Below are 18138 nucleotides of genomic sequence, written 5' to 3' on the forward strand. Positions count from 1 at the left end.
AATCAAATCTATTAGCGATTGATGTTGAAATTTTATTCAATTATCATTGTTGGTCATTGTTCAATGATCAAATCTAGACTACAAGGAATAAATTTATCTTCGAGAATACTATTCCAAACTAGTTGGCCATCGCTGAAAACATTAAAGTTAAAGCTATTCTTTGGACCAAATTCAAAGTTCAAGGTATCCACTATTTGGTTGATGATTTCCTCCACCATTTGCAGCAGATTGGGGATATCTAGTTTCTTTCTAGAGAATGTTTTTTATGATTTGTTTGCTGAATCTGTTTCTCTTAGTTTGCTCTGATTTTTTATTTTTCCCATACTTGGTGATTTGAATTTTTGTTTGTTGATTGTTGTTAAATTGTTTATGAACTTGTAGTGAAACAACTCGCAAAATTTCCTTCAATTTATATTATGTTTTTTTTGTTATTGATGCCCTGTTCAAGAAGATAGTAAAGTGTTTCTCTAGTAATCAGTAACATTTTATTGTGAATCAAAGTAAAATATTACTATAAGTAAAATCTTACTGTTAAATAGAGTAAAATATTACTTTTATGTCAATTTCAATGTTATTTTTTTTTAATAAAGAAATTCATAGTCAATTTGAATTTTATTTGATAGATCTTGATGAGAGGAAAATACTAATTTTATTAAAAATCGATATGTAGATCAAAAATTATATTATTTTAAAGTTTAAAATATTAAATTACTCACTAAAAATATTTTGATAATAATGGTGTGTGCTAAACTTTTTATATTTGTCTTTAATGCATAAAATTTTATTATGAATGAGCTTTGACCAAATTTCCCTCAAATTATATGTATTTTTAGACAATCCATGTTTCCACAAGTAAATTGGTTCACATCAAAACTGTAATAATTTATTAATAAAAACATATAATTTGATTGGTTTAAAATAATAAATATGTATTGATCCACTTAAAATTATAAATTTTAATGTTTTAGATCAGTTAAAATTTATAATTTGTTCAAACACTTTGATAGTGTGTAAACAAAATCAAACTTATATTCTTACCGTCAAACATCTCCAACAAGCTTCATAAAAGAAACATGTGATTATTGTAGCTTATTTCACCTCATTTTACTCACTCCAACAAGCTAATAAGTGGTTGTTTGGGATGATCTATATAATTGTATTTTTTGACTTTTTAATTAAAAAAGTAAATAAAAAAAAGTATGTTTGAGATAACTTTTTGTCTTTTTACGAAAAAATGTGTAATAAAATATTATATCAAATATCAAAATTACCAGATTACCCTTCCTGACACATGCAACAGGCTGTCTGTGCATTTCAATTTTTGTTTTTTTATGGAAATTTGTGACTTACAACATGCCACGTATTGCATGTGGGGAAATGCAATGCAATACTACTGAGCAGTCTTTATTTTTTTTTTCTTTTATTTTTTTTTTTGAACCCACAGACTTCCCATCAAATAATATGAACTTTTTGTTTTTTTAGTGATTTTTTAGCTTTTTGACTTTTGTAGGTAATGCCAAACATCTCCTAATTCACTATTTTAACACTAGGGCAATTCTTAATGTAAGTGCATGCCATATGTACTTACGTAAATTCTCACGAATATATGTAAGTTATCTCACAAAATCGAGTAAGTTTTTACAAATATACATAATTTAACTTATAAAAATTTTAGAAATCACAACTTAGATATATTTGTAACAACTTACGCAAATGCATATAGTATACACCTTACACACTCAAACACTTCCCTTAACGTTAATGACCTTTTGAGAGTATTAGGAAACTTTTTAAACAATTTGTGTGGATGAATAAATAAAATACAAAAACTAATGTTAGAACATATAGTCTATGGATGAAAAAATGTTTAAGTAAAATAAAAATTATATCTTTTTTATACTTCAACTAATAAAAAATTAATAGTAATGTTAGGGTTGGTCTCATATATACAATTCGAAAATAATATATATATATATTGTGAGTGAATTTCCAACCACACTGTCAACTCAGTATTCAACTGGAGAGCACTGGCAGAATAGATGGCGCCTGAATGACCGGTAACAGAAAGAAGAGATTTCGGTGGTGGTTCGTCCACCCGGGGGCACTCCGACAATCAAATTAGTTAAATATCTCCCAAAGATAACCAAAGTACTTAACTCACTATTCAAAGTACAAATTGCGTACCTTAGACCCATTGGGGGTGCCTCTCTTTTATAGCTAACTCAATCCTAGTCCTAATAGAAGCCTAGCTTCAATGGACTTCAGCTCAGTGCTTATCTTAGACTCTCTAATAAATAAAGATAAACTCCCTAAGAGCTTCATCCTTATCCAGGCTGAAGTCCTTCCTCATTCTAGGACTCTTGCCCTTTATCCGCTTATCCCGAACTCCGATATCTTCGGAGATAACCTTGGCCTAGCCAAGATCACCTCGGCGTCACGATTTGGACATGTGGCACCCCGGCTAACACGTCGGCGTCACCTTGGCCACGTGTTGGTACTCAGAAAATATATCCCCACAACTGCCCCCTAGGTTCTATTACCTCGGCATCCTGAGGTGATGAAACCTATATCGTCATATCGTATAGCATGTCGGCTATCTTGCTGTATCATTCATTTACCGAGGTCATAATACGTAGGCTTCAAACGACCAGGTCCATCCGAGGTCACTTGCTTCATTAAACCAAGAACTCCAAGAGTTTTATCACGCGTATGAACTGTCACGCAAAATAAATCAACCGTTTCTGCCACGCGTCTTCCTCTAACTGGATCATACTCGATACGCGCCTGTAAGTCATCTTGTGTCTGGGTGTGCCGTTCGACAAGCACGTCACTCGAGACGCATCATTGGTTTTTTGCCGCCATTCTCCACGTTTTGATCAAAAATCAATTCTCTCTCTCCGTCTCTTCACTTTTGCATCGTCATTCTCAGACTCCCACCTCTTTTTCTCTCTAATCTTCTTTCTCCAAAATACGCCATTGTTCCAGATTTTCAAGCTCTGTGACTGCGTTTATTCCTCCTCTGGTGAAGCATTCGCTGTCCTCTTCTGATTGTAACCGCCTCCTGACTTCGGCGTCTTCAATTTCGGCTTCACTCTTTTGGTAAGCTTCTGTTGCTTCCTGGTTTCCAGTTCTTGGTTTTTTTTTGAATTCTGTTACATTTGTGCTCTGTTACTGTGGCTTCGCTCATATTTTTTATTACAAATCTATATATTTACATCGTGATTTTATCTTTGGCCCAATCCACTCTTGTCTATTCACACACTGCTCACAAATTTGTTCACTTTTGCCACTGTTCTTGGCCTCGCACCCTCGTGCACACTTTGTCACAGTGTTCTTGATAGTTCATCACCGTTCTTGATTCTGAAACACGTTCTTGTTTTCTGTTTTCTGTGTCTTTTCCAAATTCGTGCCTCCAATCTTCATTTCCATAGATCTAGGTTTGGGATTTGCTTGTAGAACCCACAAATTTTAGGAAAAACTGAAACGAATTCCCCTTAAAATCTCCACAAATTCTTACCCCAGCTCACATTTAGGTTTTGCCAAGTTCCTATAACCTTCAAAGAGCACTTCCTTTTCAAACCACACACCTTCCCCCTAAGCCGGCGTCATGGGTATGTGGAGGCATAGGGTAGATACCCCAACTAAATTAGAGTACTTCAGGCAAGAGTTTGAAATCCCGGCCGACGTTCACTTGAGGTTGGCAGGGGAGGACGACTCCATCATGCTTGATGGAAACCTTATGCCCTTTCCTGTTGTCGCCTTTACAGAATATGGACTTAGGTTTCCACTAGACACCCTTTTCCGAGAAGTCCTCCACTACTACAAACTCAACCCGATGCAACTGACCATTAACTCCTACTGAGTTATCAATGGTATTATTCCCTTAGCCAGAAAAGAGAACGCTAGCGTTACCCTTGCCGACGTCCAGTATTGCTACACCATGTGTGGCCTGAAACTAGAAAAAGGCTATGTCTATTACCTTAAGCGGAGGTCCATAGAATATAAGCTTGCAGCCGACCTCCCAGACTCTAACAAGGGAGCCGGGGACGATTACTTCATTGTCTCGGGCAACTGGGAGTTCACTCCAGATGAGGGCCTTCACCTCTACCCTCTTAGCCGAACAATTTTTGTAGAGGGTAATGGTAAGAACCAAGCGTTACACTTACTTGCTTTTTCAAGTTTTCGGTACTTTGTTCTTTCTATATGTTCTAACCCTAGTTTTCTCTTGCAGCTCTTCCACAACCACCAAAGGACTTTCGCAAGTCCTTCTTCCCTAGCAAGGATCTTAAGAGGTTGCTGGATCTACCAGTCCACAAGCAGAGAGCTCCTTTACTGCTGAACTTCATCCCGACTACAAGTCAGTACTTCCCGACGTCCCAAGGAAGCAGAAAAGCAAGTCTCCTCCTTCCGCCATAACTCCACCAACAACTTCATCATCTCGGCCAGATCAGGGGTCAACCTCAGATCTAACAGAACAACCATCTACCTCGGTTCCACAGCTGATCCCGCCATCCCAACACCGACGACGACTTCGAACTGCAATTCCTGCCGAGATGGGTCGAAAAAAGGCAATCACTGAGGCCGACATTCCATCCACTGTAGATACCCAACCAGCGCGGTCCCAGCCTCCACCAAAATCAAAGCCAAAAAGAATAAAGAAGGCTCAGCCAAAGGCAACGATGACTCAGATTGATACTGAGGACACCTTGCCCATTTCAAAATTGGCTTCGAGCGAGAAGACCCCCTCCGTCCCCGAGAAGAGGCCTGCCGAGGCCGAACCATCCCAATCAACTCGGTCGAAGAGGTCGAGGTTCGAATGGGCAACAGCTTCAGGCTCCCTGAAGTTTGACTCCCCTTAGGCCCCCCAAATCACACTGGAGGATAGGCCGGTCAGAGCTGGCAATAGTGCCGACGACGTTAACGTCGGTGTTGCTCTTAGTACAGCTTTGCTCCTTCCTAGAGATCTTGATCACGATGCCGAGATGAGCCAGTATGAGAACTTCGCTTTGATGCTCCAGCATTCTGTTCAAGTAAGTCTTTCACACTTGGTATTTTTCTTTCTTTATCCCTTCATACTTAGAGAATTTCACTAACTTTTGTTTTGTTCATTTTCTTTCAGGCGATCCAACATGCCCATTCCTTCTCAATGCAAGCTTTTGAGAACAGGAAGGAGTTGGCCGACAAGACGATAGTTTGCAAAAGACCCTTAAAAAGGTCGAGGCAAAAATGAAAACCTTATCCAACCAGGCTGTGGAAGCAATTAAAGCCAAAGACGTGGCCGAGGAAAAAATAGATGTTGCAGAGGCCATTAAGAAGGTTCTTGAGGCCAAAAAGAGAGAGGCCAAAGAAAAGACAGCCGAGGCCCAAAAAGAACTCCAAGATGCCCTAGCCACAAAGGAGGCCAAGATCAAGGCCACCGATGAGAGGGCATATACCGAGGGGGCGGCCGACGTCAAGAAGGATTATAAAAAACAAGTGAAGCAGGCATGTAACAAGGGTTTCACCCTTGGTTGGATGGCTGCTTTAAAAAAGCTTGACGTCCCCGAGGACTCCCCCCTCAAGAATGCCGACGTCCGACCCCTACCATTCCCCCCTACTCCAAGCCAATCCGAAGATGATTCTGAGTCTGAGGAGGAAGCTTTGGTGAGGAAATCGAAGGAGGCTGCTGGGGCCAAGTCCCCTACTCCAAATGAACAAGTCCTGGACTTGACTCAGGATGAGAAGGGTGAGGAGGTCTCCAAAGAGGCTACTCCTGAGAAGGCAACATCGAACGTACCTATCGCCGACAAGAGTCTTGACCTAACCCTTCAAGAAATAGATGCTGAGCTCGCGGCTAATAAGGTGTCACGGCCCAAACCCGGCCCTATGGGTTTAGCACAGTAACCGGCCAGTAATCCGAGATTACCGAAGGCCTGCAGAACAGTAATACAGTAAAACAGAGTACAGGGCCTGGCGGAAGCCAATACAGTAAATAAATAGTGTCCATTGAGCTGTGACAGTCTGCATGCAAAAAGGCTTTTCATACATTTATACATAAACAGTACAGAACAGTATACACAATATTTACAATCATTCAGACTAGGGACTCGACCCTATATAACAGTACAGTAACACTCAGTCTATACAGAACAGTAAAACAGTACAGAAGGGGGAATTGTAAAAGACCTCTAAGCCTTAACAGATAGGCTCGGAACCTCGCAGTGAGGCACAAAGGCTGGCTTGACAAAACTGGAGTCTAACCCACGCTCCTAGCTCCGATCTGGTGGCTGAGCACCTACATATATATATATATATATAAACAGTGAGCTAAAGCCCAGTGAATAACATAAAGCGTAAAGGGGTTTAGAATGAATGTCCTTACAGTAATGAAAATAGTTCAATTCAATCAGTATTTCAGTTGTTCAGTACAGTAAACAGTCATATGTGGTACATCCATTATCCCAAAAAGCTTTGGACTTCAGTCACATTTGTTGGTCTAGGCCAGTTCACTACAGCTTCAATTTTCTGCGGATCAACAGAAATTCCATTTTTGCTAACAACATGCCCCAAAAACATAACATGGTCAAGCCAAAATTCACATTTAGACAGTTTAGCATATAGTTTCTGTTCTCTTAAGGTTTGCAGGGCAAGTCTCAGATGATGCTCATGTTCTTCTATACTCTTGGAGTAAATCAATATGTCATCGATAAATACAACAATAAAGTCATCAAGGTATGGTTTAAAAATTCTGTTCATGAGGTCCATGAAAGCAGCTGGTGCATTCGTGACTCCAAAAGGCATAACTAAAAATTCGTAATGTCCATACCTCGTTCTAAAAGCAGTTTTATCAATGTCATCTGGTTTAACCTTCAGTTGATGATACCCCGATCGGAGATCGATTTTGGAAAACACTTGTGCACCCTGTAACTGATCAAATAAATCATCAATACGCGGTAATGGGTATTTATTCTTTACAGTTACCTTATTCAGTTCACGGTAGTCAATGCACAGTCTCAGTGAGCCATCTTTCTTCTTGACAAACAAAACAGGAGCACCCCATGGCGAAGTGCTAGGTCTGATGAACTTTTTGTCTAATAGTTCTTGCAATTGCACTTTCAGTTCTTTCAGTTCAGTTGGAGCCATTCTGTAAGGAGCTTTAGAAACTGGTTGTGTTCCGGGAATCACATCAACGGTAAATTCAATCTCCCTGTCAGTCAAATCTCCCGGAAGATTATCTGGAAAAACATCTGGAAATTCTCTGACTATAGGAATACAATTCACATCAGTTTTTACACTATCATCAGTAGACACAGTCAGTACAGAACACAGATATCCTTTACATCCCTTTCTAATCAGTTTAACAGCTTTCACCGACGAAATCAAATACGGAGGAGGTACTACTCCACTCCCATTAAACACAAATTCAGGCAAACCAGGTGGACGGAAAACAACTTGCTTGGTCACACAGTCAATAGTGGCATGATATTTTTGTAACCAATCCATCCCCAATATTACGTCAAAATGATCAATGTTCAATGGCAGTAAATCAATAAACAGATGCATATCCCCAACAATAATTTCACATGCGGGGTACATATAAGCACATGTCATGGATCCCCCTACGGGTGATGATACGGCTAGCAGATAGTTCATAGGTTCTAAGGGTCTATTCAATTTCCGTGAGAAAGCATGCGATACATAAGAATGCGTAGACCCCGAATCAATTAATACATATGCATTTTGTGCACAAATAGAGAGAATACCTGACACAACGGTCTCGGTATTTTGCACGTCTCCCGGTACTAGAGGTGCTCGCTCGAGCGGGGAATCCTTCGCTCGAGCGAGGAAGCCAAATCTGGAATTTCCAGATCTGCCTCCCAAGCTCAAACCAAGCATTCTACCACTCCAAACTCGACCTCTTGGGCCCAAATTCTGGAAAACATCACTAAATTCAATGTATAACAAGTTTCAAAGCTCAATTTATGAATTCAAGCCCCAAAGGTGAGTCAATTAAAACCACATTCAAACCCATTTTCAAAAATATGCAAAACATGCAAACATGCATGCATTCAAACCAAATTCAATCTTCAAAGCTTGTTCAAATGGACTCATTTCTTCAAGAACATGATGAATTCATGGAGTATGACCAAAAGATGGACATGCATGTAACCTTTTGCCATGAAAACAACTCAAACATCTACATTACAAACATGCATGCATGAAATGAGTTCCAAATCAACAACAATGAACCAATTCTAGACTTGAATCACTAGAGGCTCAAGAATCTTACATGAATGAGCTTAAACACAACAAAGAGGGGTTGAATTCCTTACCTAGAGCTTTAGTTACAAGGTGAGGAAGCTAAATTTGCAACCTATGTTCCAATTCCTTCAATTTCCAAGCAATTCACAAGGTAGAACTCAATTCCTCTCCCTTTCCCTCTCTTGGTCGGTTAAGCTCAAGAAATGAGCTGAAGAAATGCTCTGATTGAAGTGTATACAAGGCTCAAGTGTGTGTATTTGAGTGGACCACTAAGGGTGGCAATTCGGTAATTAAGTCCAACTCTTTAATTAGCTTATTTAATCTGATTTAATCATACCTAATCAATTTTCAGATAATTGCACTATAAAATCACATAAATTATGAGGGTCATAGAACACTAATCGGTTTCGGATTCGGCCGCCGATAAGGCCTTCAATTAGCAGTTTAAACATATGAACATGAACAGATAATCATGCTGTCAACAGATAAAATGCAATTTAACTAACATATACTCAATCAATTCGGTTTCCAATTTCAGTCAGTCAGTTCAGTACTTTTAATTAGTTCAATTATCAGTCAGTTATCAGTCATTATCTGTTTCGTTTAACAGTAATCGGTGATTATCGGTAATCAATCGGTCATTAATCAGTAAACAGTATGAGGGTTGTTACCGTCGAGATGTCTTCTCAACAGACTTTCGAGCTTCAGACCCAACCTGCCAGTGGCATCGAAGAGTCTTAGTTTGATGTTCCCCTTTTTTTTTCTATACCTTGTACTTTTTTTTTTCTTTCTCTAAAACAATGTAAGCTCTTTATGTGGCCGATGTGCCTTCTTTTGAATATAAATGAAACTTCCTCTTTCGAATGCTTGTATGTTTGTCTTCTTTATATGACTATACTTGGAATAATTTGGATATCTTCAACATACACCTTAGTCTGTGCAACCTTCTCGGGGTGATACACCTCAGTTATACAAACCAATGGTTTTCCTCGGCAAGTACGTAAGTACTTCTTTTGGTACATCCTTGGTCTAAACTTGTAAATTTTTCACAAAATTTCAACAAATGTTTAAACGTAACCTCAGTTCAACTTCAACTTGTAAATTTGTTCACAAATTTCAACAAGTGTTCAACATGACCTCGGTTTGACTTCACAAATTTCAACAAGTGTTGAACATGACCTTAGTTTAACTTCAACTTGTAAACTCAAGTTTCAACAATTGTTAAATATGACCTCGGTTTAACTTCAACTTGTAAACTTAAATTTTCACAAGTGTTAAATATGTCCTCGGTTTAACTTCAACTTGTAAATTTTTCACAAATTTCAACAAGTGTTAAACATGTCCTTGGTTTAACTTCAACTTGTAAATTTTTCACAAATTTCAACAAGTGTTAAACATGACCTTAGTTTAACTTTAACTTGTAAACTTAAATTTCAACAAGTGTTAAACATGTCCTCGGCTTAACTTCAACTTGTAAATTTTCACAAATTTCAACAAGTGTTAAACATGATCTCGCTTTAACTTTCAACTTGTAAACTCAAGTTTCAACAAGCGTTAAACTAATTTTAGCTTGTAAATTCTCCCTTTCCAGGAACCATTTTCCAACTCTCTGCCCCCTAATATGAACTTAAGTTCTATTTGGGTTCTCATCATGCATGTATTTCATAAACATCGTTAATTATCTTATCAATCATAAGTGTAGAAAAATCAAGCTAAAACTTTATTTATTACTTCGGAAAATAACAAAGAACAAGAAAGTCTAATGATAGAAAAAATTCAGATTGCAAGTATTCCAGGGCCTTGGAAACTCTTTGCCTTCATTATCTTCAAGCCGATATGCCCCATTGCCCAATACCAAGATGATTCTATAGGGTCCCTCCCAATTTGGGCCAAGCTTGCCCTCTCTGGGATCCTTCTTGTTGCCGACAACTTTTCTCAAGATGAGGTCACCGACTTGAAAATCCCTTGGGTTGACCTTCTTATTATAAGCCTTGGCAAACTACTGCTGGTATGCCGCCAGCTGAATTGCAGCTCTCTCCTTTCTTTCTTCTAGCAGATCCAGATCTCGGGCTAATAATACATCATTAGTCCCATTCTCCACTCCCTGGGTTCTGATCCCTGGGATGCCGACTTCTAGAGGAATGATTGCTTCTGTGCCATAAGCCATGGCAAATGGGGATTCCCCAGTTGATCTTCTCGACGTAGTCTAATATGCCCAGAGTACACTTGGCAGTTCATCCACCCACTTTCCCTTTGCTGCTTGTAGCCTCTTCTTAATCCCATCCAAGATGACTTTGTTGGATGCTTCTACTTGTCCATTGCTTTGAGGAAAACTTGGGGTTGAAAAATAATTCTTGATTTTGAATTTTGCACAGAAGCTCTTGATTAGCTTACTGTCAAACTGTGTTCCATTGTCTGCAATTAGTGCTCTTGGGATCCCAAACCCGGTGATGATGTTCTTCCATATGAAGCTCTTCACATCCACGTCTCGAATCTTGGCAAGGGGTTCAGCTTCTATCCACTTGGTGAAGTAATCTGTTGCTACCAGCAGGTACTTCCTTTGCCCAGTTGCTTGGGGCAGTTTTCCAACGAGATCCATGCCCCACAGGGCAAACAGCCAAGTACTAGATACTGGGTTTAGGTCTGCTGCTGGTTGGTGTATCAGAGGTGCAAACCTTTGGCACTTTTCACACTTCTTGACATAGGCTTCTGTATCTTTATGCATGTAGGACCACCAATACCCCTGGGTAATGGCCCTATGAGCAAGTGATCTGCCCCCAGTGTGGCTTCCACATATTCCTTCATATATTTCGTACAAACAATCTTCAACTTGTGAAGGATGTACACACCTCAAAAGAGGTCCAGTAAAGGATCTTTTGTAGAGATCTCCTTCTGCTGTCAGACTGAATCTTGCCGATTTCAATCTGATCTTGTGTGCCTCTTTGTGATCATCTGACAGTTTCCTTCTTTCAGGAATGCTATTATTGCGTCCATCCAGCTTGGTCCCATGTCCACACACATTGCTTCACGCTCTATGGTCAGTGGTTCAATGCTCGGGCCCGACAAGTAGTCAACCATTATCGTTATTGCCTTTTCAGGTTGTATTGCACTAGCCAGGTTGGCCAGGGCATCGGCGTGACTGTTATCATCTTGGCTAATCTGCTGTAGTTGGAAATTCTGAAACAGGGCCATCAATCTGCCGACCTCCTTCACATAGGCCGACATCCTTTCGTCTCGGGCTGCGAACTCGCCTGTTGTCTGGTTAACTATAAGCTGAGAGTCATAGAAGACTATCACCTCATCTGCTTCTACTGCTACTGCTAGTTTCAGTCCTACAATCAGTGCTTCATACTCTGCTTCATTGTTTGAGGCCTTGAACCCCAAACGAACGGATTGTTCTAGTATCTGTTCATCTGAAGATACCAGTACTACTCCTGCCCCTGCTCCTTGTCGGTTTGAACTACTCCCATCAACAAACAGTCGAAAGGATTCGCTGATGTAAATGCTGCAGGGCCTGAGTTTTTTTTCTTTCCTTTGTTCTGTTGCCCTCGGCTGGGCTCCTCTTTGCTCGCTTGGACATCGTTCACCTCAGCTCAACGGAGCCCGATATACGATGGCTCCTGGAGTGAACTCGGCCACAAAGTCGGCCAAGACTTGGCCTTTGATTGATGTTTTGGGTTTGTATTATAGGTCATACTGGCCCAAGGCCACTGCCCACTTGGCTATTCTGCCTGTTAGATCTCCCTACTATAACAAGGACTTCAAAGGATGTTCAGTTAGCACCACAATTTTGTGGGCTTGAAAGTAATGGTTCAGCTTCTTTGAAGCCATTACTAAGGCTAGCGTTAACTTCTCCAAGGGTAAATACCTAGTTTCTGCATCAGCCAAGGTTTTGCTTACATAGTAAACAACTCTTTGTTCCCCTTTTTCTTCTCAGATTACCACTGCGCTTACCGCATGTTCTGAAACTGCTAAGTACAGGAACAGCTCCTCTCCAGGTTCTGGATTTGAGAGAACTGGAGCCGTGATCAAATACTTCTTCAAGTCGGCCAAGGCGACTTCGCATTCTTTTGTCCATAAGAAGTCTGTGGCCTTCTTCACTAGGCTGAAGATGGGTTTGCACTTGTCAGGGCTGCAGCCCTTCCCGTCAATATCAGTACTTACTTCGCCGATGTTGGGCTTTTCAATCCTAGGATGGCCTTAATCTGATCTGGGCTGGCCTCAATGCCCCTTCTGGTCACCAAGTATCCTAAGAACTTACCAGATCCAACTCCAAATGCGCATTTCGATGCATTGAGTCAGAGCCAATATGTTTTTAGGATGTCAAAGACTGCCTTTAAGTCTTCTAGATGGTCCTTAGGTTCCCTGGTCTTCACGACCATGTCATAGATGTATACCTCCACTGTTCGGCCAATTAGGTGTCTGAACATCTTAGTTACCAATCTCTGGTAAGTTGCTCCTACATTTTTCAACCCAAAAAGCATCACTCTGTAGCAATACAGCCCCTTTGGGGTGATAAACGCAGTCTTCTCCTCGTCTGGGGGGTACATGGCTATCCGATGGTACCCTCTATAGGCATCTAGAAAACTCATCCTTCCATGTCCTGAAGTGGCATCCACCAGTTGGTCAATATTGGGTAAAGGAAAATTGTCTTTGGGACAGGCCTTGTTTAGGCTGGTAAAATCCACGTAGACCCTCCATTTACCATTCTTTTTCTTTACCACCACTGTGTTTGATAGCCATGTCGGGTAATTTACCTCTCGAATGGCTCTGGCCTCTAGAAGTCTGTCCACTTCTTCTTCCACTGCCTCAACATGCATCAACATCGGTCTTCTTGCCCGTTGGATTACAGGTTTTGCCGACCTATCTACGTTCAGTTTATGGCAAGTGACCTCGGGGTCAATGCCTAGCATTTCGTAAGGCATCCAGGCAAACACTTCAATGTTTGCTCTCAAGAAAGCCTCCTGTTCTTTTTTCTCTTCTTCGGCTAAGCCCGAGCCAAGAAGGAAGATGTGTTCTTCGTCTCCCTGCTGGACGAGGATTTTCTTTAGGGCTTCTTCACTCTTCTCGGCTGGCTTCTTGTCGACGTCCTCTAGGACCTCCACGTCCTCGATTTCGATCTCTGCCCTTTCTGGTTCTCGTATGCTGCAAGTGGATTTCATTGCTGCCATGAAGCAGTTCTTTGCCTGCAGCTAATCCCCTCTGACCTCCTCTATCCCATGCTCTGTTGGGAACCGCAATAACTGGTGCAATGTTGAGGGAACAACCCCCATTGCATGCAACCATGGCCTTCCCAAGATAGCATTGTAAGGGAAGGGTGTGTCAATTATGGTGAACTCTGTCTTTATCTTCTTGGTGCTAGCCTGCACCTCCAAGCTTGGTGCTCCCAGTGGCCATGTCAGCGTTCCATTGAACCTGACCATTGGGCCATTGGATTGCTCTATATTGTCTGGGTGAAGGCCAAGCTCCTTGTTACACTTGACATACATGATGTCACAAGAGCTGCCTTGGTCGATTAGGATGCGCTTCCCTTGGCACTCCCGAACCTGGAGGGATCTTACCAAGGCATCGTTGTGCAGATGTTGGACCATCTCCAGGTCGGCTTCAGTAAAGGACACCATTGGTCCTCGGCACTCCTCAGCCCAAGGTCTTTTCTGTCGGACCTAGTACACATGCTGCAAGTGCTTTACCTTCTGGGTCTCCCCCCGAATTTCATTTTCATTGACCTTCGAGTGAATTACATTAATTACCCGAGGTCCGCCTATCTGCGGTTGCTGTGCTGGGAGAGGTGGAGTCGCTGGTGCCTGAGGCAGTCTTGCCTGCTCTTCCCTCGTCCTGGCCTCATCTACAAGGTCCCTCAAATGGCCTTGCCTTACCAAGTCTTCTAGGTGTGACTTCAGGGCTCTGCAACCCTGAGTCAGATGCCCATCTTCATTATGGTAAGCACAATGCTTTCCAAGGCTTCTTTCCATAAACTCTGCTGGTACCCTGAAATAGGGTTAGGTTCGGATTTTATCCAGGACCTTGTGAATTGGGATTCAGAATACAGTTGTGACTGCTTGTGCAGTCCTCGGTCCTATCTCTTGTTTGTTGGATCCGTTGTTACCTCGGCCTCGCTTCGGCGAGTCGTTTCCTTTCTCTTACTTTGTCGCCTTAATCCTTGGTGTGTCCTTCTCGGCTCTGGTGTATTTCTCAATTCTGGCCATGCGCTCCTCCATGCTTTTTGGCAATGTCTTCACCAATGACTTTCGTAGTGCACAATCATCTTTTAGGCCGTTCTTAAAAGATACGACCGCCACCTCTTGGCTGCATTTGGGTATTCGGTTGAACACCTCATAATACCTTTTTGCGTAGGCCCTAAAACCTTCATCCTCACTGATTCTCAGAGCCATCAGGGCGTCTACCTTTAATGGCTGTAGTTTGTTTGTCACGAACTTGGCCACGAACATCTCGGCCAGGCCTTCCTAGGTCTTCACACTTCCTTTTGGCAATTTGTGAAACCAATCTGATGCAATTTCCCCGAAGGATGGGGGGAACACCTTGCAAAGCAACGGCTCATTCCCAGTGTATAATGCCATCGAGTTTAGGTATAAACCGACGTAAAAGTTAGAGTCCGACTTACCATCGTATATCTAGAACCTCGGCATACTGAATCTTTTTGGGGCCTCAAATTTGTCCAACTCCACTGAGAATGGTGTTCTCGGCTTAACAGGGGAAGTTACCTCGACATTTTGTTGCTTCCTCTTGAGGTAATCTCTCAAGTCCTCTTTGGTCCGCCCAGGAGCTCGGCTATCTCCTAATTTCAGTCTTTTAGGCACTACTCTCAGCTTCGTTGTCAGCTCTTTTCGACCTTTCTTCATTGGTTGCATCGAAGTACAACTCCTGCCTTTGAACATGCCGATGTTCTCTGGGGTCTGCTTCCTTGGTGCGGTGTGTCCTTCGAGATTCTTCCCTTCTCGGCTCTCCTCGCCCGACCTCCTTTGAAAGCCGATGAGAGTGTTTTTCGCTCCTGGTGTGCTGGGGGCCTACAGGGATTGTTTTCTGCCCTCCCTTCTAGGCATTGGCTGCTGGAATCGGCGTGTCCTGCAGCGAGAACGGTGGCTGCATGACGTTGTTTTGCATCATGAAATTGACGATTGATTGCAAGTCTACCAATTTGTTCGCCATCCCCTTCATCTCTTTGTCCCTCCGTAGGCATCTATCTTTCCATACCCGGAGGTTATCCTCGTTATAGTACTCGTTTCGGTCTGATTTCTTCTGTACGTCGCGCTCCTAGCTAACGTCCTTTCCTTCGTGATTCTTATCATGAGTCTCTTCGTTGCAGTTGTCTCCTTCGACGCCAAGGTCAATAGGTTTTCCACTCCCAGTAGGAGTGCCGTCCCCAACCTTCTCTCTCTGTCCGTCATTGGCCATCTATTCTCCTTTCTTTCCCACAGACGGCGCCAAATTGTGTGAGTGAATTTTCGACCACACTGCCAACTCAGTATTCAACTGGAGAGCACTGGCAGAATAGATGGCGCCTAAATGACCTGTAACAGAAAGAAGAGATTCCGGTGGTGGTTCCACCCGGGGGCACTCCGACGATCAAATTAGTTAAATATCTTCCAAAGATAACCAAAGTGCTTAACTCACTCTTCAGAGTACAAATTGTGTACCTTAGACCCATTGGGGGTGCCTCTCTTTTATAGCTAACTCAATCCTAGTCCCAATAGAAACCTAGCTTCAATGGACTTCAGCTCAGTGCTTATCTTGGACTCTCCAATAGATAAAGATAAACTCCCTAAGAGTTTTATCCTTATCTAGGCTGAGGTCCTTCCTCATTCTAGGACTCTTGTCCTTTATCCGCTTATCCCGAACTCCGATATCTTCGAAGATAACCTCAGCCTAGCCGAGATCACCTCGACGTCACGACTTGGACACGTGGCACCCCGGTTGACACGTTGGCGTCACCTTGGCCACGTGTTGGTACTCAGAAAATATATCCCCACATATATATATATATATATCTAACTATTTCTTTCTAATAAATCTTTCATTAGCTTTACCAACTCAAAATATTTATACCCATAGAAGAAATCAAACGCATAAGATTTAGATGTGAGATAAATATTCACAATTATAAATGTCAATAATATGTTCACAATTACAAATACTTCAATAAATATTTTTTATTTCACATTTATTTATTGTATGCGATTTCTTTCAACGCACATAGCACGGTGGTTATCATCTTTTATTTTTATTCTATGTTATATTGCCAGAATGCTTCGTCACTTCTACCAATGAAGACACAACTTTCTTAATGTCTTGAGTCCGTCATTAACAATAAAGTAGGGGTGAGCAGCGGATATATTAATTCGCCTAAATTGACTGAACCGAACGGATCCGTCGCATTTTGGACGAATGCGTGATGACGAGCGGACGGTTATGGATTGATTTTTTTAATCCGCCTAGTTTTTCGACGGATGGCGGATTTGAGGTTCCTTTAGCCACAACCGAACCGTCAAACTGCGAGCACCCCTAGTAATTTGTAAAACTTTGTATTTTCAATTTATTTAGCTATTCTATTTGTGTTTTTAATTGAAGAAAAGTTTAAATATTCTATTGAAAAAAAAATTTCAACTTGAATATATTTTTTGAATTGAAAAAAAATAAATGTATTATTTATCTATATTTTTTTATTTTTAAATCTAACTCTAAAAATAATAAATAAAAAAATGAAATATGTTTATTGGTTTTTGTTTTTAAAAACAGATATAGATGTAACAATACAGAGGTATATATGCAGTGATTGTAATACTTTTTTAAGTATTTAACTGTAATATTTCTTTTTTTTTCAGAAGTGCACAAGTTGAATTATGTTGAAAATTTATAAAAGTTTAATCGCCAAACCGATTCGCATCCATCCCCCAATCCGCCAATCTGCTAATCCGCTTAATCCACATCTGCCGAATTGGCGGACGGATACGGATTGATTTTCTCCAATCTGCCAATCTGATGGACGGATGACGGATTGGAGGTTCCATGGCCGCAACCGACCCGCGCCCATCCCTACAATAAAGTAATAGTTGTTGGGATAATTAAAGAGCATATGTACCCACAACCAATAATTAGAGGAGTTTAGTGCGGGTCGGACAATTTAAAAGTAAAATTATAAATTGGATGACGGATCAGTAGATTGACGGATTGACGAATTGTGGTTTGAACAATTTTTGACGAATTGACGGATTGAAAAATATTCTAACAAATTATCAAGTCTTTGCATAATATTTTTTTATATATATAGCACAAACTAATTTTATAGAATATTTTTCATATATATAACTATTAATTTATAATAAATTTCCAATATTAAATCTCTCTCACTCATTTTTACTTTGATATTTCATTATAGGTTAAAAAATATATATGTATTAATTATAGCGAAGCGGAACAGTTTCAAAGGCGAATGATAAATTTTAAAACGGATAAAGCCGTACAAATTAATACAATTTTAACGGATTGAATGATATTTTACACCGCCCTAACCAACAGTATTGTTTTGTCAGCAAATTGGGTGTTAGTTCTTTTTCAAATAATAGACAATGTAGGGACAAAATTTCCAGTAAATATATCACATTACATGCTTGCCCTATCCCTCATTAAAAAAAAACATTAAAAAAACAAAAAAAATTAAAGGCTAACCACCCCTTTAAGGTTGATATATATATATATATATATATAACACATATAAAATGTATACAAAAATATATGAAACTATGTGAATAGTAAATTACACTAACTTTTTTTGTGATTTGGAACCTGTGATTTAAAACAAAACACTGAAAAATATATGACACTGATGGGCATCCAAGTGAGCCCAGCCCGTGGCTCAGGGCCTAGCTCACGACCTGGGTA

Source organism: Camellia sinensis, chromosome 12 (genome assembly GCF_055761805.1).
Source record: "Camellia sinensis isolate YWXY chromosome 12, ASM5576180v1, whole genome shotgun sequence".
Lineage (NCBI taxonomy): Eukaryota > Viridiplantae > Streptophyta > Magnoliopsida > Ericales > Theaceae > Camellia > Camellia sinensis.